This window comes from Aotus nancymaae, unplaced genomic scaffold, assembly GCF_030222135.1.
Source record: "Aotus nancymaae isolate 86718 unplaced genomic scaffold, 86718_ANA_hifiasm-v0.15.2.pri h1tg000030l, whole genome shotgun sequence".
Classification (NCBI taxonomy): domain Eukaryota; kingdom Metazoa; phylum Chordata; class Mammalia; order Primates; family Aotidae; genus Aotus; species Aotus nancymaae.
The window spans coordinates 20,323,015-20,347,645 of NW_026988443.1; positions in this window are offsets into that span (position 1 = coordinate 20,323,015).

The following is a 24,631-nucleotide window of genomic DNA, read 5'->3' on the forward strand; positions in this document are numbered from 1 at the left end:
TGCTAGCTTTTGAGTTTTTTTGATCTTGCTCCTCTAGCTCTTTCAATTTTGATGACAGGATGTCGATTTTAGATCTTTCCTTGCTTCTCATATGGGCATTTATTGCTATCTATTTTCCTCTAGACACTGCTTTAAATGTGTCCCAGAGCTTCTGGTATGTTGTGTCATCATTCTTATTGGTTTCAAAAAACATCTTTATTTCTGCCTTCGTTTCATTGTTTATTCAGTCAACATTCAAGAGCCAGTTATTCAGTTTCCATGAAGCTGTGCGGTTCTGAGTTAGTTTCTGAATTCTGAGTTCTAACTTGATTACACTGTGGTCTGAGAGACTGTTTGTTATGGTTTCCATTCTTTTGCATTTGCTGAGGAGTGATTTACTTCCAGTAATGTGGTCAATTTTAGAGTAGGTGTGATGTGGTGCTGAGAAGAATGTATATTCTGTGGATTTGGGGTGGAGAGTTCTGTAAATGTCTATTAGGTTTGCTTGTTCCAGGTCTGAGTTCAAGTTCTGGCTATCCTTGTTAATTTTCTGTCTCATTGATCTGTCTAATATTGACAATGGGGTGTTAAAGTCTCCCACTATTATTGTGTGGGAGTCTAAGTCTCTTTGTAAGTCATTAAGACCTTGCTTTATGTATCTGGGTGCTCCTGTATTGGGTGCATATATATTTAGGATCATTAGCTCTTCTTGTTGCATTGATCCTTTTACCATTATGTAATGTCCTTCTTTGTCTCTTTTGATCTTTGTTGCTTTAAACTCTATTTTATCAGAGATGAGAACTGCAACTCCTGTTTTTTGTATTTCTTTTTTGCTCTCCATTTGCTTGGTAAATCTTCCTCCATCCCTTTATTTTGAGCCTTTGTGTATCCTTGATTGTGAGATAGGTTTTCTGGATACAGCACACCGATGGGTTTTGGCTTTTTATCAAATTTGTCAGTCTGTGTCTTTTGATTGGGGTGTTTAGTCAATTCACATTTAGGGTTAATATTGTTATGTGTGAATTTGATCCTGCCATTTTGATGCTAGCTGGCTGTTTGCCTGTTAGTTGATGCAGTTTCTTCATTGTGTCGATGCTCTTTACCGTTTGGTGTGTTTTTGGAGTGGCTGGCACTGGTTATTCCTTTCTATGTTTAGTGCTTCTTTCAGAAGCTCTCGTAAAGCAGGCCTGGTGGTGATGAAATCTCTGAGTACTAGCTTGTTTGTAAAGGATTTTATTTCTCCTTCACTTATGAAGCTTAGTTTGGCTGGATATGAAATTCTGGGTTCAAAGTTCTTTTCTTTAAGGATGTTGAATATTGGCCCCCACTCTCTTCTGGCTTGTAGGGTTTCCACTGAGAGATCTGCTGTGAGTCTGATGGGCTTCCTTTCTTAGTTTGGCTGGATATGAAATTCTGAGTTCAAAGTTCTTTTCTTTAAGGATGTTGAATATTGGCCTCCACTCTCTTCTGGCTTGTAGAGTTTCCACTGAGAGATCTGCTGTGAGTCTGATGGGCTTCCCTTTGTGGGTAACCTGACCTTTCTCTCTGGCTGCCCTTAGCATTTTCTCCTTCATTTCTACCCTGGTGAATCTGACGATTATGTGCCTTGGGCTTGCTCTTCTTGAGGAATATCTTTGTTCTGTTCTCTGTATTTCCTGGACTTGAATATTGGCCTGCCTTGCTAGGTTGAGGAAGTTTTCCTGGATAATATTCTGAAGAGTTTTTCCAGCTTGGATTCATTCTCTGCATCACATTCAGGTACACCTGCCAAATGTAGATTAGGGCTTTTCACATAATCCCATATTTCTTGGAGACTTTGTTGATTCCTTTTTACCCTTTTTTCTCTAATCTTGCCTTCTTGTTTTATTTCATTGAGTTGATCTTCGACCTCCGATATCCTTTCTTCTGCTTTGTCAATTCGGCTGTTGAACCTTGCGTATGCTTCATGAAGTTCTTGTGTTGTGTTTTTCAGCTCCATCTATTCACTTTTTTTCCTCTCTAAGTTCTTTATTCTCATTAGCATTTCATCAAGTGTTTTTTCAATGTTCTTAGTTTCTTTGCATTGGGTTAGAACATGTTCTTTTAGTTCAGAGAAGTTTCTTATTACCCACCTTCTGAAGCCTGTTTCTGTCAATTCATCACACTCATTCTCCATCCAGCCTTGTTCCTTTCCTGGTGAGGAGTTGCGGTCCCTTGTAGGAAGAGATGCGTTCTGGTTTTGGGTGTTTTCATCTTTTTTGTGCTGGTTTCTTCCCATCTTTGTGGATTTATCCACCTTTCGTCTTTGTAGTTGTTGACTTTCCGATTGGGTCTCTGAGTGGATGTCCAGTTTGTTAATGATGAAATTATTTCTGTTTCTTAGTTTTCCTTCTAACAGTCTGGCCCCTCTGCTGTAGGACTGCTGAGGTCCACTCCAGGCTCTGCTTGCCTGGGGATCACCTGCAGTGGCTGCAGAACAGTAAGGGTTGCTGCCAGTTTCTTCTTCTGCTCTCTTTGTCCCTCTGCTTTCACTGGGAGCTGCAATCCTGAGCGGCTCCTAATCAGCCATCTTGGATCCATCCCTCACCTGGCTATTTTTTAAAAGAAATTTTTATTTTTTTGTAGAGATAGGGATCTCACTATGTTGCCTAGGCTGGGAGAGTGGTCTTTAAGGGGGACTTCAGCTACATGTGACTTGCTTTTGCCCCAGCACATCATAGAAGACTAAAAGGTGGGAAGAAAAATAAAGCTAGAATGGTGAACCATGACAAAACCCCAAAAGGTGTTCTCTGCATGGCTAGGCAGCATGAGCATTCTTCTGCAGATGATGGGGAGCCATTGAGAATATTGGGTCCTAGAGAGATGCAATTATATTTACATTTTGGAAAGACTCACTCTAGCTGCAGTGTGGAGTGGGATTGGAGCATGACCAGGTGGGATGCTGCAAGGCCAGTAAGATTGAAGCTGTTTGAAAAGCATGACATTTTCTTGGGGGCAGCTATAACCCTCTAACTTCCTAAGCTAACCACACTTTTGTGAAGTGCTTGTCAAAATAGTCTCTTTTTATGTGTATTAACTATAAAGGTAGAAGCTAAATTTGGCACAGAAGTACATTTGTGAGGCAGAGTGAAACATTTCCTTTATGACTGATTCTTGTTCCAGTCAGCCTTGCCAGGAGAAAAGAATGCAAGCTAGAATTGAAAAATCAGTAAAATTTTAGAAGTTGCCATTTTAAAGCCTCTTTCTCTTCTTAACCATGAAACCATATTATGTTGTAGAATCTGAGTTTTTTACTCATCTTCTCACATGCGTTTACCACAGCCAACTAAAAACTGTAGAAACTACCTAATATTCTAGTTATTCCTTGGTGGAATGGACAGGAAGCTAAAGTTACAGTCTGGCCATCTGAGTCCTTGTCCCAGTTTGGTAAGAACTTACAAATGATGGGACTTTCTATGGTCTCTCCATGTTTTGGAGTCTGCTTAAAAAATTTCTTAAGTAGAAGATATATCCCAACACCACCATCATCAATACCACCACCACCATCACCACTAAACTTATCATCACCAACATCAACATCAACAGCTTCCCACCTTGACTTCTATGTAACAGGTTTTGGTGAGTATTAAATGTAACCATGTAGAGAAAAATATCTTGAACTTGGCTTCAAAAGACAATGTATACAATCTCTAAAGTGGCAGTGTGGAAACTTTGATTAAATTCAGTTTCTGACATGTAGTAGGTACTCAGAGAATATTTGATGAATGCAAGTATGGCAATATATTATGGTCTTCCCCTCCCCCATACTATGTGATGCATGCTCAGTGATTTGGAACAAGGCATATATGTGGATTCCTGGTTTTCTGACATAGACTAGATTAATGAAATGTAAGTAGACTTACACCATAAGCACTGGAACAACTTTGGTTTTGTTATTAATAGTGATTTTAGCTATGTCCTGAAACATGTTCATGATTTTGTAGAATGAACTTGTCATTCATAATCAAATCCATTGGGAAACAAGGAGATTATCTATCTGTCTATGTATGCATGTATATATCATGCTTCTATCATCTATCAATCATCCATTCATAATCTCTTTCTCTTTCTGTCATTATAAATATCATTTTCTTTTTCCCCAGCTATAGGTTCTGTGTTGCCCTTTGTGCCCAGGGCCAAACTCTCTTCATCACAGACTTCATGTTTTGCTCACATTACCCTAAATTTCTAGGTGTTATCAGTTCCCTTCTCTCCATGCCAAACTGCCTGAGTCTCAGACTTGAGCAGGCTTTCATTCTCATAGGAAAGCCAGTTGCCTTTTCAGCAAGAATGTTTTTTTTAAAAAAAAAAAAAAAAAAAAATACAAACAATTCCTAATAAATAGACTTCTAAACACAACTCAGAAAAAAGTGATATCCACAGGATATTTCCTTGAGCTTCTCTCAAGCCATGAGGGCTACATGTTAACCCCTCTGTGGCAGAAACTTATTGGTTTTCTCTGCCGCAGCATGTAACACAGGGTTTGGTATAGATAATACATATTTGTGAAGTAAATATTCCCTCTGTTAGAATCTCAGGATTAGACTGGGATCCAGGGATACCTTAGTGCTTTGCTATTGGGAGAATAATCCATGGATCAGCAGCATTGATAAAGCCTAGGAGCTTGTTAGCAATGCAGAATTCCATGCTCCATCTTGAACCTATTAAATCACCACCTTTATTTTAACTAGATTGAGGTGATTCATTTGAGAATCACTGATCTTATCCACTGGTGAAAAGCTGTGAATCTTGAAATTGATGAATGATAGTACTTTATGGAATATTTCTTAGAATGAAAGCATGACTTTCTTGAAAAGCCTCTAGCATAGTACCTTGCACATGGTGGAAACTAGAACTGTGGGGTTTTTTCTCCTCTTTTTCTTTTCTCCCAGCCTATAAATTTTGCCTCTAATAGTGGGTCTTCTGATGATAATGAGTGGCTGATGGATGGGAAGGGGGGTTCCAATACACAGAATGAGCATCTAACAGGGAATGGGTAAAAAACTAGAGGCCATATGAAGGCCCTGTGTTTCTCAGTATACATCTAAAGTGACCACATATCTTATCATCCAAACCAGGACACATTGGAGAGTAAAAGAGGTCACTTTTATAATTTAACCAGGACCAGGGACATAAACTGGGGCCAACCCAGAAGAACCAGGATGTATAACAACCTATAAAAGTCCATCTTCCATCTAGCAAGTACAATTGAAATCAGAGGCAAATTTCTCTATGCTTAGACTTGGAGTGTCTTTGTCCAAAACCAGGAAGGCCAGGAGATAATTGATGGGCATGCAGGTACTCTTGGCTCCCATCCCAAGAAGACTTAACACTATATTCCAAAATTGGTTAAAGTTTGATGCCACTGCATTGTGGGAGGTGCTCCCCTTCCTCAGTTGTTATTTATGGTGCAGAGAAAAGAAACCACATTGATGATGGATCTGCTTTTATCAGATAAAAATGGGAGGAACGGTGAAAGATCTTGGTGAGATATTGTTCGGGATTTCAGTAGGACACTTTAAAAACATATATTAGAGAAAATGAATTTTTCACTGGCTAAAACGTATCCATTTACAGTTGGAGTATCCATATATTTATGAGTGTTTTAGCCCTCAAAATAGTAACCCAGGACAGAATAACAAACAGTCTCTTAATAGCCCTAATTTATCAGGCTCAGCAGTTTAAGAAAAATAAATAAAAAGAAACAGGAATGCAAGGGAGTGGGGAGTGAAAGCTGGAACCTGAAATACTGGAAATGATACTGCCAAAAATGTTATTCCAAGTCTGTTTTCCTTACCCCAGAGAAAGCCACTTTTAAAGTGGTTTTAAAAGCATCTGAGGTTGGACACTGAGTGGGAGAGGAAAGGTAAGGATAAAGAAAGCAGCTTGGCCAGGTGCGGTGGCTCATGCCTGTAATCTCAGCACTTAGGGAAGCCAAGGCAGGCAGATCACCTAAGATCAGGAGTTCAAAACCAGCCTGGCCAAAATGGTGTACCCCGCCTCTACCAAAAATATGAAAATTAGTCAAGCGTGGTGGTGCATGCCTGTATATCTTAGCCACCTGGGAGGCTGAGGCAAGAGAATCACTTGAACCCAGGAGGTGGAGGTTGCGGTGAGCCAAGATAGTGCCATTGCACTACAGCCTGGGCAATAATAGCAAAACTCCGGCCGGGCGCGGTGGCTCAAGCCTGTAATCCCAGCACTTTGGGAGGCCGAGGTGGGTGGATCACGAGGTCAAGAGATCGAGACCATCCTGGTCAACATGGTGAAACCCCGTCTCTACTAATACAAAAAATTAGCTGGGCATGGTGGCGCGTGCCTGTAATCCCAGCTACTCAGGAGGCTGAGGCAGGAGAATTGCCTGAACCCAGGAGGCGGAGGTTGCGGTGAGCCGAGATCGCGCCATTGCACTCCAGCCTGGGTAAAAAGAGCGAAACTCCGTCTCAAAAAAAAAAAAAAAAAAAAAAACTCCATCTCAAGAAAAAAAAAAAGCAGCTTTTTGGTTAAACATTATTCTGAGTGTTTCTGGATGAGATTAACATTTGAACTGGTAGACTCGGTAGAGCAGGTCATCCTCTGCAATGGGGGCCGGCCTGAATAGAACAAAAGGCTGAGTAAGGGAGAAGTCGCTGTCTCTGCTTAAGTGTCTTCAAGCTGGGACATTTGTCGCCTCCTGCCTTTGGACTTGGAAGAGTTCCAGTCTGAGTCCATCAGCTCTGTTGGGTTTCTAGCTTGCTGATTGTAGATCTAAGGTTTCTGAGTCTACAGTCACATGAGCCAAATTTCTTATAATAATCCTATATTTAGGAGATCTCACTCTCTTTCTCTTTCTCTTTTTGAGATATGTTTTTGAGAAAGAGAGAGAGAGATCTGCTATTGGCTCTCTCTAAAGAACCTAATACGTATTTTAGTACTGGTAGTGGTGCTAGAGGAAGAGAATTTTAAGCATGTGAGTTTTCTGAATTGGTTCTGGGGTTTCTAGAATTGGTTCTCTAATCTAATTAGATTTCAAGATGCTAATGGCTCTATTTCCAGTAGTAAAGAGAATAAAAATAGTGCATGGTATAATCTGGTGATAGAGGTACACAAAATATTTCCATGAGTGCAACCCTGTAACACCATCGCACTTTTAGGAATGAAGGCCTTTGCTTTCACTTCTTCACCTTCATTTCTTTCCATTTTACGACTCCAAATCCCAGTCTCCGAATTGTTTTCTTGATTCTCCTGTCTCTTTCCTTGTCTGATGTCTTCTGTGACCCACAACTGATTTATATCAGCAGCACTGGTCTGATCATTGCCTTTCTCTGGAACACAAAGATGCCACATAATAGAACACAGAAGGTGGAGCTAGATGGACCTGGGTTCAAGTCTCACTGACACTTTCTGCTGTGTGACCCACGGCAAGTTATTGGACCTGAGTCTTGGTTTAGCATTCCAAGAAACTGGATTCTTTACAAGCTCACCAACCCCATCCTCATATAACTTTCACTCAGTATTATAAATTTCTTTTTTATTCTTTTTAATTGCATTTTAGGTTTTGGGGTACATGTGAAGAACATGCAAAATTGTTGCATAGGTACACACGTGGCAGCATGATTTCCTGACTTCCTTTCCATCACCTATATCTGGCAATTCTCCCCATGCTTTCTCTCCCCAACTCCCCACTGCCTGCTGTCCCTCCCCTATTTCCCCTCAACAGACCCCAGGGTGTGATGCTCCCCTCCCTGTGACCATGTGTTCTCATTGTTCAACACCCACCTGAGTGAGAACATGTGGTGTTTGATTTTCTGTTGTGTCAGTTTGCTGAGAATGATGGTTTCCAGGTTCATCCATGTCCATACAAAGGATACGAACTTATCGTTTTTTATGGCTGCATAGTATTCCATGGTGTATATGTGCCACATATTCCCTGTCCAGTCTATCATCGATGGGCATTTGGGTTGGTTCCAGGTCTTTGCTATTGTAAGCAGTGCTGCAATGAACATTCGTGTGCATGTGTCCTTATAGTAGAATGATTTATAATCCTTTGGATATATACCCAGTAATGGGATTGCTGGGTCAAATGGAATTTCTATTTCTAGTTCATTGAGAAATCGCCACCCTGTCTTCCACAACAGTTTAACTAATTTACACTCCCACCAACAGTGTAAAAGTGTTCCTATTTCTCCACATCCTCTCCAGCATCTGTTGTCACCAGATTTTTTAATGATCGCCATTCTAACTGGCGTGAGATGGTATCTCAATGTAGTTTTGATTTGCATTTCTCTAATGACCAGTGATGATGAGCATTTTTTCATATATTTGTTGGCCTCATGTATGTCGTCTTTTGCAAAGTGGCTGTTCATATAGTTCACCCACATTTGAATGGGCTTATTTGTTTTTTTCTTGTAATTCTGTTTTAGTTCTTTGTAGATCCTGGATATCAGCCCTTCATCAGATAGGTAGATTGCAAAAGTTTTTTCCCATTCTGTTGGTTGCCAATTCACTCTAATGACTGTTCCTTTTGCTGTGCAGAAGCTGTAGAGTTTGATTAGGTCCCATTTGTCTATTATGACTTTTATTGCCAATGCTTTTGGTGTTTTGGTCATGAAGTCCTTGCCTATGCCTATGTCCTGAATGGTTTTGCCTAGATTTTCTTCTAGGGTTTTTATAGTGTTAGGTAGGTCTTATGTTTAAGTCTTTAATCAATTTGGAGTGAATTTTAGTTTAAAGTGTCGGGAATGGGTCCCGTTTCTGCTTTCTGCACATGGCTAGCCAGTTTTCCCAATACCATTTATTAAACAGGGAAATCTTTCCCCATTGCTTGTTTTTATAATGTTTGTCAAAGATCAGATGGTTGTAGATGTGTGGCACTGCCTCCGAGGCCTCTGTTCTATTCCATTGGTGTATTTCTCTGTTTTGGTACCAGTATCATCCTGTTTTTAATTACTGTTCCCTTGTAGTATACTTTGAAGTCCGGTAGTGTGATGCCTCCATCTTTGTTCTTTTTGCTTAGAATTGACTTGGCTATGCGGGCTCTCTTTTGGTTCCATATGAAGTTTAAGGTAGTTTTCTCCAGTTCTGTGAAGAAGGTCATTGGTAGCTTGATGGCGATAGCAATGAATCTGTAAACTACTTTGGGCAGTATGGCATTTTCACAATATTGATTCTTTCTAACCATGAACATGGAATGTTTCTCCATCTGTTTGTGTCCTCTCTTATTTCGTTGAGCAGTGGTTTGTAGTTCTCCTTGAAGAGGTCCCTTTATGTTCCTTGTTAGTTGTATTCCTAGGTATTTTATTCTCTTTGTAGCAATTGTGAATGGCAGTTCGTTCTTGATTTGGCTCTCTTTAAGTCTGTTATTGGTGTATAGGAATGCTTGTGATTTTTGCACATTGATTTTGTATCCTGAGACTACTGAAGTTGCTTACCAGTTTCAGGAGATTTTGGGCTAGAAGATGGGGTCTTCTAAATATACAATCATGTCATCTGCAAATAGAGATAATTTGACTTCCTCTTTTCCTATTTGAATACCCTTTCTTTCTTTTTCTTTCCTGATTGCTCTGGCTAGACCTTCCAATACTATATCCAATAGGAGTGATGAGAGGGCATCCTTGTCTAGTGCCAGATTTCAAAGGGAATGCTTTCAGTTTTTGCCCATTCGGTATAACATTGGCTGTGGGTTTGTCATAAATAGCTTTTATTATTTTGAGATACGTTCCATCAATACCTAGTTTGAGGGTTTTTAGCATAAAGGGCTGTTGAATTTTGTCAAAGGCCTTCTCTGCATCAATTGAGATAATCATGTGGCTTTTGTCTTTGGTTCTGTTTATGTGGTGAATTGCATTTATAGACTTGTGTATGTTGAACCAGACATGCCTCCGCAGGATGAAGCCTACTTGATCATGATGGATAACCTTTTTGATGTGCAGTTGCAATTGGTTTGCCAGTATTTTATTGTAAATTTTTGCATCTATGTTTACCATGGACATTGGCCTGAAGTTTTCTTTTCTTGCTGAGTCTCTGCTGGGTTGTGGTATCAGGATGATGTTGGTCTCATAAAATGATTTGGGAAGGATTCCCTCTTTTTAGATTGTTTGGAATAGTTTCAGAAGGAATGGTACCAGCTCCTCATTGTATGTCTGAGAGAATTCAGCTGTGAACCCATCTGGACCTGGGCTTTTTTTGGTGGTAGGCTCTTAATTGCTGCCTCAACATCTGCCCTTGTTATTGGTCTATTCAGGGTTTCGACTTCTTCCTGGTTTAGTCTTGGGAGGATGCAAGTGTCCAGGAATTTATCCATTTCTTCCAGGTTTACTAGCTTATGTGCATAGAGTTGTTTGAAATAATCTCTGATGATGGCTTGTATTTCTGTGGAATCTGTGGTGATATCCCCTTTATCATTTTTTATTGCATCTATTTGATTATTTTTTCCTTTTCATTAATCTGGCTAGTGGTCTATTTTGTTCATCTTTTCAAAAAAAACAGCTCCTGGATTTATTGATTTTTTGAAGGGTTTCGTATGTCTCTCCTTCACTTCTGCTCTGATCTTAGTTATTTCTTGTCTTCTGCTAGCTTTTGAGTTTTTTTGATCTTGCTCCTCTAGCTTTTTCAATATTGATGACAGGGTGTTGATTTTAGGTCTTTCCTTGCTTCTCATGTGGGTATTTATTGCTATCTATTTTCCTCTAGACACTGCTTTAAATGTGTCCCAGAGATTCTGGTATGTTGTGTCATCGTTCTCATTGGTTTTAAAGAACATCTTTATTTCTGCCTTCATTTCATTGTTTATTGAGTCAACATTCAAGAGCCAGTTGTTCAGTTTCCATGAAGCTGTGCGGTTCTGAGTTTCTTTCTGAATTCTGAGTTCTAACTTGATTGCACTGTGGTCTGAGAGACTGTATGATTTCCATTCTTTTGCATTTGCTGAGGAATGATTTACTTCCAATTATGTGGTCAATTTTAGAGTAGGTGTGATGTGGTGCTGAGAAGAATGTATATTCTGTGGATTTGGGGTGGAGAGTTCCATAAATGTCTGTCAGGTTTGCTTGGTCCAGGTCTGAGTTCAAGTCCTGGATATCCTTGTTAATTTTCTGTCTCGTTGATCTGTCTAATATTGACAATGGGGTGTTAAAGTCTCCCACTACTATTGTGTGGAAGTCTCAGTCTCTTTATAAGTCATTAAGAACTTGCCTTATGTATCTGGGTGCTCCTGTATTATGTGCATATATATTTAGGATCATTAGCTCTTCTTGTTGCATTGATCCTTTTACCATTATGTAATGTCCTTTGTCTCTTTTGATCTTTGTTGGCTTAAAGTCTATTTTATCAGAGATGAGAATTGCAACTCCGGCTTTTTTTTTTTTTTGCTCTGCCTTTGCTTGGTGAATTTTCCTCTATCCCTTTATTTTGAGCCTTTTTGTATCCTTGCATGTGAGATGGGTTTCCTGGATACAGCACACTTATGGGTTTTGGCTTTTTATCCAATTTGCCAGTCTGTGTCTTTTGATTGGGGTGTTTAGCCAATTTACATTTAGGGTTAATACTGTTATCTGTGAATTTGATCCTGCCCTTTTGATGCTAGCTGGCTGTTTTGCCCATTAGTTAATGCAGTTTCTTCAATGTGTCGATGATGTTTACCATTTGGTATGTTTTTGGAGTGGCTGGTACTGGTTGTTCTTTTCTACGTGTAGTGCCTCTTTCAGGAGCTCTTTTAAAGCAGTCCTGGTGATGATGAAATCTCTGAGTAAGTGCTTCTTCATGAAGGATTTTCTTTCTCCTTCACTTAAGAAGCTAAGTTTGGCTGGATATGAAATTCTGGGTTCAAAGTTCTTTTCTTTAAGGATGTTGAATATTGGCCCCCACTCTCTTCTGGCTTGTAGGGTTTCTGCTGAGACATCTGTGAGTCTGATGGGCTTCCCTTTGTGGGTAACCCGACCTTTCTCTCTGGCTGCCCTTAGCATTTTCTCCTTCATTTCTACCCTGGTGAATCTGAGGATTAGGTGCCTTGGGGTTGCTCTTCTTGAGGAATATTTTTGTTCTGTTCTCTGTATTTCCTGGACTTGAATATTGACCTGCCTTGCTAGGCTGGGCATCCTGGATAATAACCTGAAGAGTATTTTCCAGCTTGGATTCATTCTCTCTGACACATTCAGGTACACCTATCAAACGTAGATTAGGTCTTTTTACATAGTCTCATATTTCCTGGAGACTTTGTTCATTCCTTTTTACCCTTTTTTCTCTAATCGTGCCTTCTCATTTTATTTCACTGAGTTGATCTTCAACCTCTGATATCCTTTCTTCTGCTTGGTCAATTCAGCTGTCGAAGCTTGTGTATGCTTTGTGGAGTTCTCATGATGTGTTTTTCAGCTCCATCTATTCACTTATATTCCTCTCTAAGCTGTTTATTCTCATTAGCATCTCGTCAAATCTTTTTTCAACGTTCTTAGTTTCTTTGCATTGGGTTAGAACATGTTCTTTTAGCTCAGAGAAGTTTCTTATTACACACTTTCTGAAGCCTGTTTCTGTCAATTCATCACACTCATTCTCCATCCAGCCTTGTTCCCTTGCTGGTGAGGAGTTGTGATCCCTTGTAGGAGGAGAGGCGTTCTGGTTTTGGGTGTTTTCATCCTTTTTGTGCTGGTTTCTTCCCATCTTTGTGGATTTATCCACCTGTCGTCTTTGTAGTTGTTGACTTTCCGATTGGGTCTCTGAGTGGACGTCCTGTTTGTTGATGATGAACTTATTTCTGTTTCTTAGTTTTCCTTCTAATATTCAGGCCCCTCTGCTGTAGGACTGCTGAGGTCCACTCCAGACCCTCCTTGCCTGGGGATCACCTGCAGTGGCTACAGAACCGTAAGGGTTGCTACCAGTTTCTTCTTCTGCTATCTTTGTCCCAGAAGGATACCCACCAGATGTCAGTCTGAGCTCTCCTTTATGAGGTGACTCTTTGGATATATGGGGGTCAGGGAGCTGCTTGAGGAGACAGTCTGTCCTTTATAGGAACTCAGGTGCTGAGCTGTGAGCTTCGTTGTTCATTCCTAGCTGCTGGGCAGGTACGTTTAAGTCTGCTGCAGCATAACTCATAAACACCTTTTTTCCCCCCCCAGGTGCTCTATCTTGGGGAGTTAGGGCTTTATTTCTAAGTTTCTGTCATGCTGCTGCCTTTTTTCAGGGCTTCTCTGTCCAGCAAGGAGGCAGCCTAGTAACAGTCTGCCTGCAGAGACTTTGCTGAGCTGCTGTGGGCTCTGCCCAGCTGCCGTGTGAACTTCCCTGCAGTCATGTTTATACAGGTATAGTTAGAACTGCCTCGGCAATGGTGGCCCACCTCTGTAATGGTGGACTACCTCCATAGTGGTGGACTGCATTGGTAATGGTGGACGCTCCTCCCCCACCGAGTTGGACCTTTGCGGGTTCAGCTCTGCTTGCTGTGACTCTCAATCCACAGCATTTCAGATTGCTGTTTATTTTGGGTGGAGGGGGGTGGGACCAGCCGAGTCTGATCACCTGGCTCCCTGCCTCAGACTGCTTTTTTTTTTCAGTTGAACAGGTGACTCTGTCTGTCTCCCAGCTGTTCCAGTCACCTGTTGAAAAGGCACCAGGATCTGTGTGATTTCTCCTGTGGCAACCCACTGTGCCAGCTGAACCAGCCGTGCTGAGATTCATGGTGCTTTTTTGCCCAGGAAAATACAGCTGTGCTGGTGACCCATGGGGCCCCTCTGCCTGGGAATCTCCTGGTCTGTGGGCAATAAAAATCCGTCTGGAAATGCAGCGTCCACTCACCCTCAGCGCTTTTGCTGGGAGCTGCACCTAATCGGCCATCTTGGATCCATTCTATAATTTTTTTTTAACAATGGGCTGAAGTCTTCCTTCCTATAAGCTTCACCATCAACTGGATATATGACTCATGGTGTTTTCAACTCTTAATTTCAGCCTAGTGAAAAACATTATTTGCAATATAAATATTAGTTACTTTAATATATAAATACTTAAGAAATGAATATCAAAAACATAGCCCAATTAAAATAATGATAATAATAGCCAAATGTCATGATCAAGAAATGGACAAAAGTAGAAACAAAAATGACCAATGAAAAATGACTATTTGGAGAAGATCCAAGATGGCCAGTTAGGAGCAGCTCAGGATTGCAGCTCCCAGTGACAGTGCAGAGGGTGAGTGGACACCACATTTCCAGACAGATTTTTATTGCCCACAGACCAGGAGATTCCCAGGCGGAGGAGCCCCACGGGTCGCCGGCACAGCTGTTTTGCCAGTGCCCCAGCGCAGCAGTTCCCAATGCAGACTAAACAGGACTGGGTCCCCTCTTAGCCAGCAAGGGGAGCTCCGGGAAGGCAGAGTCACTCATTCATCTGATTTAAAGAAAAAGAGGCGGGGGACTGAAACAGGGAGCCAGGCCAGGAGATTCCCAGGCAAAAAAGCGCCACGAATCTCAGAGCCACTGTTTCAGCCAGCGCAGTGGGTCGCCGCACGGGAAATCACACAGATCCCGGCGCCTTTTCAACAGGCAACCAGAACACCTGGGACAGAGCCAACTGTTCAACTAAAAAACAAGGCTCTGAGGCAGGGAGCCAGGTGATCAGGCCTGGCTGGTCCCACCCCCACCAAAAAAAAAAGCAATTGGAAACACTCTGAGTTGAGAGTTTCACAGCAAGCACAGCTAAACCCAGGATGGTCCAGCTCTGTTGGGGAGGGGCATCCACCATTACCGAGGCACTCCAACCACTACAGAGTCAGTATGCCATTGCTGAGGCAACTCGCCATTACAGAGAGAGTCCATCATTACAGAGGCAGGCCACCATTGCCAAGGCAGTTCTAACTATACCCGTATAAACAGAACTGTAGGGAGGTTCACAAGGCAGCTGGGCAGAGCCCACAGCAGCTCAGCAAAGCCTCTGCAGGCAGACAGTGACTAGGCTGCCTCCTTGCCAGGCAGGGCAGCCCTGAAAAAAAGAGGCAGCAGCACAGCGGAAACCCATAAATAAAGCCCTAACTCCCCAGGACAGAACACCCAGTGAAAAAAAAGGGGGTTACGAGTTCTGCTGCAGCAGAATTAAACGTACCTGCCCAGCAGCTCTGAATGAACAATAGAGCTCACAGCTCAGCACTTGAGCTACTATAAAAGACAGACTGTCTCCTCAAGCAGCTCCCTGACCCCCATATATCCAAAGAGTCACCTCATAAACGAGAGCTCAGACTGACATTTGGCAGCTATCCTTCAAGGACAAAGCAGAAGAAGAAACTGGTAGCAACCTTTACTGTTCTGCAGCTAATGCAGGTGATCCCCAGGCAAGTAGGCCCTGGAGTGGACCTCAGCAGTCCTACAGCAGAGGGGCCAGAGTGCTAGAAGGAAAACTAAGAAACAGAAATAAGTTCATCATCAACAAACAGGACGTCCACTCAGAGACCCAATCAGAAAGTCAGCAACTACAAAGACGACAGGTGGATAAATCCACAAAGATGGGAAAAAAGCACAAAAAGGATGAAAACATCCGAAACCAGAACACCTCTCCTCCTACAAGGGATCACAACTCCTCACCAGCAAGGGAACAAGACTGGATGGAGAATGAGTATGATGAAATGACAGAATCAGGCTTCAGAAGGTGGGTAATAAGAAACTTCCATGAGCTAAAAGAACATGTTCTAACTCAATGCAAAGAAACTAAGAACCTTGAAAAAAGACTTGACAAAATGCTAATGAGAATAGACAACTTAGAGAGGAATATAAGTGAATGGTTGGAGCTGAAAAACATGAGAACTTCACGAAGAATGCACAAGTTTCAACAGCCGAATTGACCAAGCAGAAGAAAGGATATCAGAGGTTGAAGATCAACTCAATGAAATAAAACAAGAAGTCAAGCTTAGAGAAAACAGGGTAAAAAGGAATGAACAAAGTCAACAAGAAATATGGGACTATGTGAAAAGACCTAATCTACGTTTGATAGGTGTACCTGAATGTGTCAGAGAGAATGAATCCAAGCTGGAAAATACTCTTCAGGTTATTATCCAGGATGCCCAGCCTAGCAAGGCAGGCCAATATTCAAGTCCAGGAAATACAGAGAACAGAACAAAAATATTCCTCAAGAAGAGCAACCCCAAGGCACCTAATCCTCAGATTCACCAGGGTAGAAATGAAGGAGAAAATGCTAAGGGCAGCCAGAGAGAAAGGTCGGGTTACCCACAAAGGGAAGCCCATCAGACTCACAGCAGATGTCTCAGCAGAAACCCTACAAGCCAGAAGAGAGTGGGGGCCAATATTCAACATCCTTAAAGAAAAGAACTTTGAACCCAGAATTTCATATCCAGCCAAACTTAGCTTCATAAATGAAGGAAAAATAAAATCCTTTGTGAACAAGCAAGTACTCAGAGATTTCATCACCACCAGGTCTGCTTTAAAAGAGCTCCTGAAAGAGGCACTACACATAGAAAAGAACAACCAGTACCAGCCACTCCAAAAACATACCAAATGGTAAAGAGCATCAACACAATGAAGAATCTGCATCAACTAACGGGCAAAACAGCCAGCTAGCATCAAAATGGCAGTATCAAATTCACACATTGCAATATTAACCCTAAATGCAAATGGACTAAATGCCCCAATCAAAAGACACAGACTGGCAAATTGGATAAAAAGCCAAAACCCATCAGTGTGCTGTATCCAGGAAACCCATCTCACATGCAAGGATACACAAAGGCTCAAAATAAAGGGTTGGAGGAAGATTTACCAAGCAAAGGGAGAGCAAAAAAAAAAAAGCCGGAGTTGCAATTCTCATCTCTGATAAAATAGACTTTAAAGCAACAAAGATCAAAAGAGACAAAGAAGGACATTACATAATGGTAAAAGGATCAATGCAACAAGAAGAGCTAACGATCCTAAATATATACGCACCCAATACGGGAGTACCCAGATACATAAGGCAAGTTCTTAAGAGACTTAGACTCCCACACAATAGAAGTGGGAGACTTTAACACCCCATTGTCAATATTAGACAGATCAACGAGACAGAAAATTAACAAGGATATCCAGGACTTGAACTCAGACCTGGACCAAGCAAACCTGACAGACATTTATGGAACTCTCCACCCCAAATCCACAGAATATACATTCTTCTCAGCACCACATCACACCTACTCTAAAATTGACCACATAATTAGAAATAAATCATTCCTCAGCAAATGCAAAAGAACGGAAATCATACAGTCTCTCAGACCACAGTGCAATCAAGTTAGAACTCAGAATTCAGAAAATAACTCAGAACTGCACAGCTTCATGGAAACTGAACAACTGGCTCTTGAATGTTGACTCAATAAACAATGAAATGAAGGCAGAAATAAAGATGTTCTTTGAAACCAATGAGAACGATGACACAACATACCAGAATCTCTGGGACACATTTAAAGCAGTGTCTAGAGGAAAATAGATAGCAATAAATGCCCACATGAGAAGCAAGGAAAGATCCAAAATCAACACCCTGTCATCAATATTGAAAAAGCTAGAGGAGCAAGATCAAAAAAACTCAAAAGCTAGCAGAAGACAAGAAATAACTGAGCAGAAGTGAAGGAGAGACACACGAAACCCTTCAAAAAATCAATAAATCCAGGAGCTGTTTTTTTTTTGAAAAGATGAACAAAATAGACCACTAGCCAGAGTAATGAAAAGGAAAAAATAATCAAATAGATGCAATAAAAAATGATAAAGGGGATATCACCACAGATTCCACAGAAATTCAAACCATCATCAGAGATTATTTCAAACAACTCTATGCACATAAACTAGAAAACTTGGAAGAAATGGATAAATTCCTGGACACTTGCCTCCTCCCAAGCCTAAATCAGGAAGAAGTCAAAACCCTGAATAGACCAATAACAAGGTCTGAAGTCAAGGCAGCAATTAAGAGCCTACCACCCAAAAAAAGCCCAGGTCCAAGTGGGTTCACAACCAAATTCTACCAGACATACAAAGAGGAGCTGGTACCATTCCTTCTGAAACTATTCCAAATAATCCAAAAAGAGGGAATCCTTCCCAAATCATTTTGAGACCAACATCATCCTGATACCAAAACCAGGCAGAGACTCAACAAGAAAAGAAAACTACAGGCCAATATCCATGATGAACATAGATGCAAAAATCTTCAATAAAATATTGGCAAGCTGATTGCAACAGCACATCAGAAAGCTTATCCACCATGATCAAGTAGGATTCATCCCGGGGATGCAAGGCTGGTTCAACATACGCAAGTCTATAAATGTAATTCACCACATAAACAGAACCAAAGACAAAAGTCACATGATTATCTCAACTGATGCAGAGAAGACCTTGGACAAAATTCAACAGCGCTTTATGCTAAAAACCCTCAACAAACTAGGTATTGATGGAACGTATCTCAAAATAATAAAAGCTATTTACGAGAAATCCACAGCCAATATACTGAATGGGCAAAAACTAAAGCATTCCCTTTGAAATCTGGCACTAGACAAGGATGCCCTCTCTCACCACTCTTATTCAATATAGTATTGGAAGTTTTAGCCAGAGCAATCAGGCAAGAAAAAGAAAGAAATTGTATTCAAATAGGAAAGGAAGAAGTCAAATTGTCTCCATTTGCAGACAACATGACTGTATATTTAGAAGACCCCATTGTCTCAGCACAAAATCTCCTGAAACTGATAAGCAACTTCAGCAAAGTTTCAGGATACAAAATCAATGTGCAAAAATCACAAGCATTCCTATACACCAATAACAGACTTAAAGAGAGCCAAATCAAGAACAAACTGCCATTCACAATAACTACAAAGAGAATAAAATACCTAGGAATACAACTAACAAGGAACATAAAGGACCTCTTCAAGGAGAACTACAAACCACTGCTGAACGAAATAAGAGAGGACACAAACAGATGGAGAAACATTCCATGTTCATGGTTAGGAAGAATCAATATTGTGAAAATGGCCATACTGCCCAAAGTAATTTACAGATTCAATGCTATCCCCATTCAAGCTACCAATGACCTTCTTCACAGAACTGGAGAAAACCACCTTAAACTTCATATGGAACCAAAAGAGAGCCCACATAGCCAAGTCAATTCTAAGCAGAAAGAACAAAGTAGGAGGCATCACACTACCAGACATCAAACTATACTATAAGGCGACAGTAATCAAAACAGCATGGTACTGGTACCAAAACAGAGATATAGACCAATGGAACAGAACAGAGGCCTCAGAGGCAACACAACATATCTACAACCATCTGGTCTTTGATGAACCTGACAAAAACAAGCAATGGAGAAAGGATTCCCTGTTTAATAAGTGGTGTTGGGAAAACTGGCTAGCCATATGCAGAAAGCAGAAACTGGACCCCTTCCTGACACCTTACACTAAAATTAACTCCAGATGGATTAAAGACTTAAACATAAGATCTAACACCATAAAAACCCTAGAAGAAAATCTAGGCAAAACCATTCAGGACATAGGCATAGGCAAGGACTTCATGACCAAAACACCAAAAGCATTGGCAACAAAAGCCAAAATAGACAAATGGGACCTAATCAAACTCCACAGCTTCTGCATGGCAAAAGAAACAGTCATTAGAGTGAATCGGCAACCAACAGAATGGGAAAAAATTTTTGCAGCTTACCCATCTGACAAAGGGCTGATATCCAGAATTTACAAAGAACTAAAACAGATTTACAAGAAAAAAACAAATAAGCCCATTCAAAAGTGGGCGAAGGATATGAACAGATACTTTACAAAAGATGACATACGTGAGGCCAACAAACATATGAAAAAATGCTCATCATCACTGGTCATTAGAGGAATGCAAATCAAAACTACATTGAGATACCATCTCATGCCAGTTAGAATGACGATCATTAAAAAATCTGGAGACAACAGATGCTGGAGAGGATGTGGAGAAATAGGAACACTTTTACACTGTTGGTGGGAGTGTAACTTAGTTCAGCCATTGTGGAAGACAGTGTGGCAATTCCTCAAGGACCTAGAAATAGAAATTCCATTTGACCCAGCAATCCCATTACTGGGTATATCCAAAGGATTATAAATCGTTCTACTATAAGGACACATGCACACGAATATTCATAGCAGCACAGTTTACAATAGCAAAGACCTGGAACCAACCCAAATGCCCATCAATGATAGACTGGACAGGGAAAATGTGGCACATATACACCATGGAATATTATGCAGCCATCAAAAACGATGAGTTCACGTCCTTTGTAGGGACATGGATGAACCTGGAAACCATCATTCTCAGCAAACTGACACAAGAACACAAAATCAAACACCGCATGTTCTCACTCATAGACGGGTGTTGAACAATGAGAACACATGGACACAGGGAGGGGAGTACTACACACTGGGGTCTGTTGGGGGGAATAGGGGAGGGACAGCAGAGTTGGGGAGTTGGGGAGAGATAGCATGGGGAGAAATGCCACATATAGATGAAGGGGAGGAAGGCAGCAAATCACACTGCCACATATGCACCTATGCAACAATCTTGCATGTTCTTCACATTTACCCCAAAACCTAAAATGCAATTAAAAAAAAAAAAAGACTGGAACCAACCCAAATGCCCATCAATGATAGACTGGATAAAGAAAATGTGGCACATATACACCATGAAATACTATGCAGCTATAAAAAAGGATGATTTCATGTCCTTTGCAGGGACATGGATGAAGCTGGAAACCATAATTCTCAGCAAAGTAACACAAGAACAGAAAACCAAACACCGTGTGTTCTCACTTATAAGTGGGAGTTGAACAATGAGAGCACATGGACACAGGGAGGGGAACATCACACACTGGGGCCTGTCAAGCATTAGGAGAAACACCTAATGTAGATGACGGGTTGATGGGTGCAGCAAACCATCATGGTATGTGTATACCTATGTAACAAACACGCATGTTCTGCACATGTACCCCAGAACTTAAAGTATAATTAAATTGTTGAGTGAAAAAAAAAGAAAAAGAAAAATGAATATTTTTTAAAAAAGATGAAAACCTAAATAAAGAAATGGAAATTAAAACAATTCATATGAAATTTTAAAAGGTGAAAACATAGTTGCTGATGGGGATAGGGAGACTTTGAAATTAGTAAAAGTTTTCTAGATGGCAGTTTAGAATACCTATCTTAAATATGTAGAAACATTCTGACTGAAATTTCACTCAAACTTATCTCAAAGATGATATATTTTAAAGTGCATAAAGATTTCTGTATAATGATATTTATCATGTTATTTAAATTTCAGAAAATGTTAAAACATTCTAAATGCCCAACAACAAGAGATGGATGATGTAAAGAAAGATAACATGTAATTCTTTGCAGACATTTAATATTATGCTTTGAAGAAAATATAGTAACAGGCAAATGTGCATAAAACAATTACTAGAAGCAAATACACAGTAGTTATCTCTGGATGGTGGGATTATGGGTCATTGTTCTCTTTTATTTGAATATTTCCATATTTTGAAATCTTCATTTTCAAGGATGAAAGGAGAGAAGAACAGAAGGTGGAAGGAGAAAGGAAGAGTAGACCCTGGCAAAGTAAAGTTTTGTTTCCACTATGCTTTTCTGGAGAATGCCAACTCAAATATTAGAAACAGTCACAAAAGAGGCAGAATTGGATGACTGGCTCACTCACTGTCATACTGCGTCTCTGCTCTATCCTTAACCTTCCTGAGCCTTGGTTTTCTTCCTTGTCGAATAAGGATAAAAATTGCCAGCCAGGTGTGTGAATTGGGTTGCTGTGATGATCAGAAGGGATACCACGCATGAAAGTGTTCATAAAACTGCAAAGTGCTCTACAAGTCCTGGATGGTGTAATTATTGCCTTCGTTAGTGTGATCATTCTCTCTTACGCTATTATCCTTGGCTGGAGAGCTGCTCATCAGGCTATGAAGTGTACTCAGTATTTTTAAATACACAAAGTGAAGTGCATGCGGCTTCCCAGACCTATTTGAACAGTTCTGGCAATGAGAGAGAGCCAGTCAAACCACAAAGACCTCTGTGGCCACATATGTGGTTCTGAGAGAACCAACTTGACATTGGATGACCTATGCCAGAGTCTAACTTGCCCACGGTACACACTCAGACACCTCACTCTACCCGCCTGACTCCCATGCATTCATCTGTCACAGAGAGAATGATGCTAGTCCTGATCCTATCACATGATCATTTGGGAGGCTACATCCACAGCATGTGTGTGAATCCCGAGAGCCACTACCCCATACAAACAGACCCAGCATCGAGACTATTATGTCATCTCAACGATGGTCCAGAGAATGCAAACACTACAGAATGTAGTTTTTTTTTTTTTTTTTTGAGACGGAGTTTCGCTGTTGTTACCCAGGCTGGAGTGCAATGGCACGATCTCGGCTCACCGCAACCTCCGCCTCCTGGGTTCAGGCAATTCTCCTGCTTCAGCCTCCTGAGTGGCTGGGATTACAGGCACGCGCCACCATGCCCAGCTAATTTTTTGTATTTTTAGTAGAGACGGGGTTTCACCATGTTGACCAGGATGGTCTCGATCTCTTGACCTCGTGATCCACCCGCCTCGGCCTCCCAAAGTGCTGGGATTACAGGCGTGAGCCACCGCGCCCGGCCCCAGAATGTAGTTCTTGAAGTTACTAAGCAATATGGAGCAGATAGATAGGCTCTGTGGACAAAATTTTTTGGAATCACTGGATTTTAGATCATAAAATTAGTATATATTATTAATATGTCTGTAAGGCTTCTCAAAGATTGTAATATCCTCTTGTAATATGAATCTCCAAGAACTGGTTAAATTTCCCAAACACCTTTGGACCATGGAACCCTTTTCATGAAGCATCTAGTTCATGATCCTTGGCTCAAACCTGGTAAATGTTGATGTGAGACAAAATTTACTACAAAGCTAGGGCAGCTGGGTCTCAATCTTGTTTCTCTGCTGCCTGGCACTCTGGAGCCCTTTCCTCCTAAATGAGATAGAGCACCTTATTCTCTTGAAGGCAACTATTGCTCTTACCCATTTATGCACATTAATGCCAATGTGCCTTAGCCTCTCACCTTTACATTAATTATTTGCTTTTAATTAATTCATCCATGCATCAATCTGTTCATCCATACATGTATTGCCGTTTAACAGGCTGAAAATCTGAGAATCCAGAGTGTAAGGTATTTTGTCTCAGGTTAAGTAGAACTTAGATTCCAACCCAGATAGATTGGATTCCAATCTATCTGTCTCCTGTCTCTTCATTGTATCACAGCCCTCCACTTCGCCACCACTACCACTAGGCCCCATAGCCAAGAGTCAGGAAGTCAAATAAAGAAGCAGAGGAAAAGGAAGCCACATCAAGACAATGATATCCAAGATCGTCTGAGTCCTGGAGTAGTAGAGAGAAATCTGGCAAGCCGAGGGGAGATAGCAGTCCCCTTACCACTGAAGGTGAGAGCTGACCCTGGGAAATGATGTTCATCACTCTACTAGACCACAATAATTATTAGACATTGACCTTTGGAGCCAACAAGATTTAAGTTTAGATCTGAAATTAAAAATGTACTAGCAACCCACCATCATTGAGCCTGGTTTTCTTCTCAATAAATTCTGATAATGCCAGATTTGTCAGAAGGCTCTGAGCATTCAAAGAACTAATGTGTCCTTTATAGACCTTAGTAAAGCTTCTGACCAACTGTTCAATGGTACCTTGTTAAATGCATTCTATCCCCAAGCTGATATCGTCTGGAGAAAGACCCATTCCCACTCATTGAGTCACCATGAATCGGGGGCTCATCATGGCCAGGGGTGTTTTCTGAAAAAAATCAAAAAGGCAGAAGCCTCCCCTGGAGGAGATCAGAGTCTATTTGACCACGTTTACATTTCTACTTCTCTTAGCAGAACTTGGTGCATTAAGAGACTTTTTTAAGTGCTCTGCAAAAGCAGCTGAAATTTTCAAGGCTTGCCCATGTCTGAGGATCGTAAAGATTGTGAATTTCTTCAGACTTGCTTGTTCTTTCCACAGAGTTCAGTTCATGGAAAGAACAATCAAGTCTGAACAAATCTTACCGTAACTACTGATACAGATAACAACGGTAGCAGCAACCCCAGCTTTGACCAAAACTACGTTGTATGCTTCCTAAGATTTTCTCAGATCTGCTCTTTATTTGTTACTGATACCAAAGAAGCAGCCTTTCTGAGGCAGCCCTGAAAGATCCTGCACATGCTTCTCTTTTGTCTCTTTGTCCATTACAAAAAATAAGAAAGTGTTCCTTGTCATAGCTTGTCCTGAACTGCAAAGGGCACTGTACATAAAGACTGTGTTTTAGCTGAGGATACGGGGAGCAGAAAAGCTTGACTAATTACGTTACTAATCACTTGAAGCATCTTCCATGTGACAACATAATTATGTCAGAGTAAGGTGAAATGTCTCAATTACTCAGGAAAAATAAAGGAGAAGCCCCCTCCTCACCACTCTTCCCCTTTCTATTATCCTGGCTTCATTTTAAAATGTTCTCTCAACTCAGAGGTCATTTACAAAAAATGAGGCCACAGCTCGCTCACTCACTCTCTCTCTCTCTCTCAAGCCATGAAGGGCCATCTAATGTCTGTTAGATTCCTCCCCCCTACCCACAATGGCAGGATTTTGG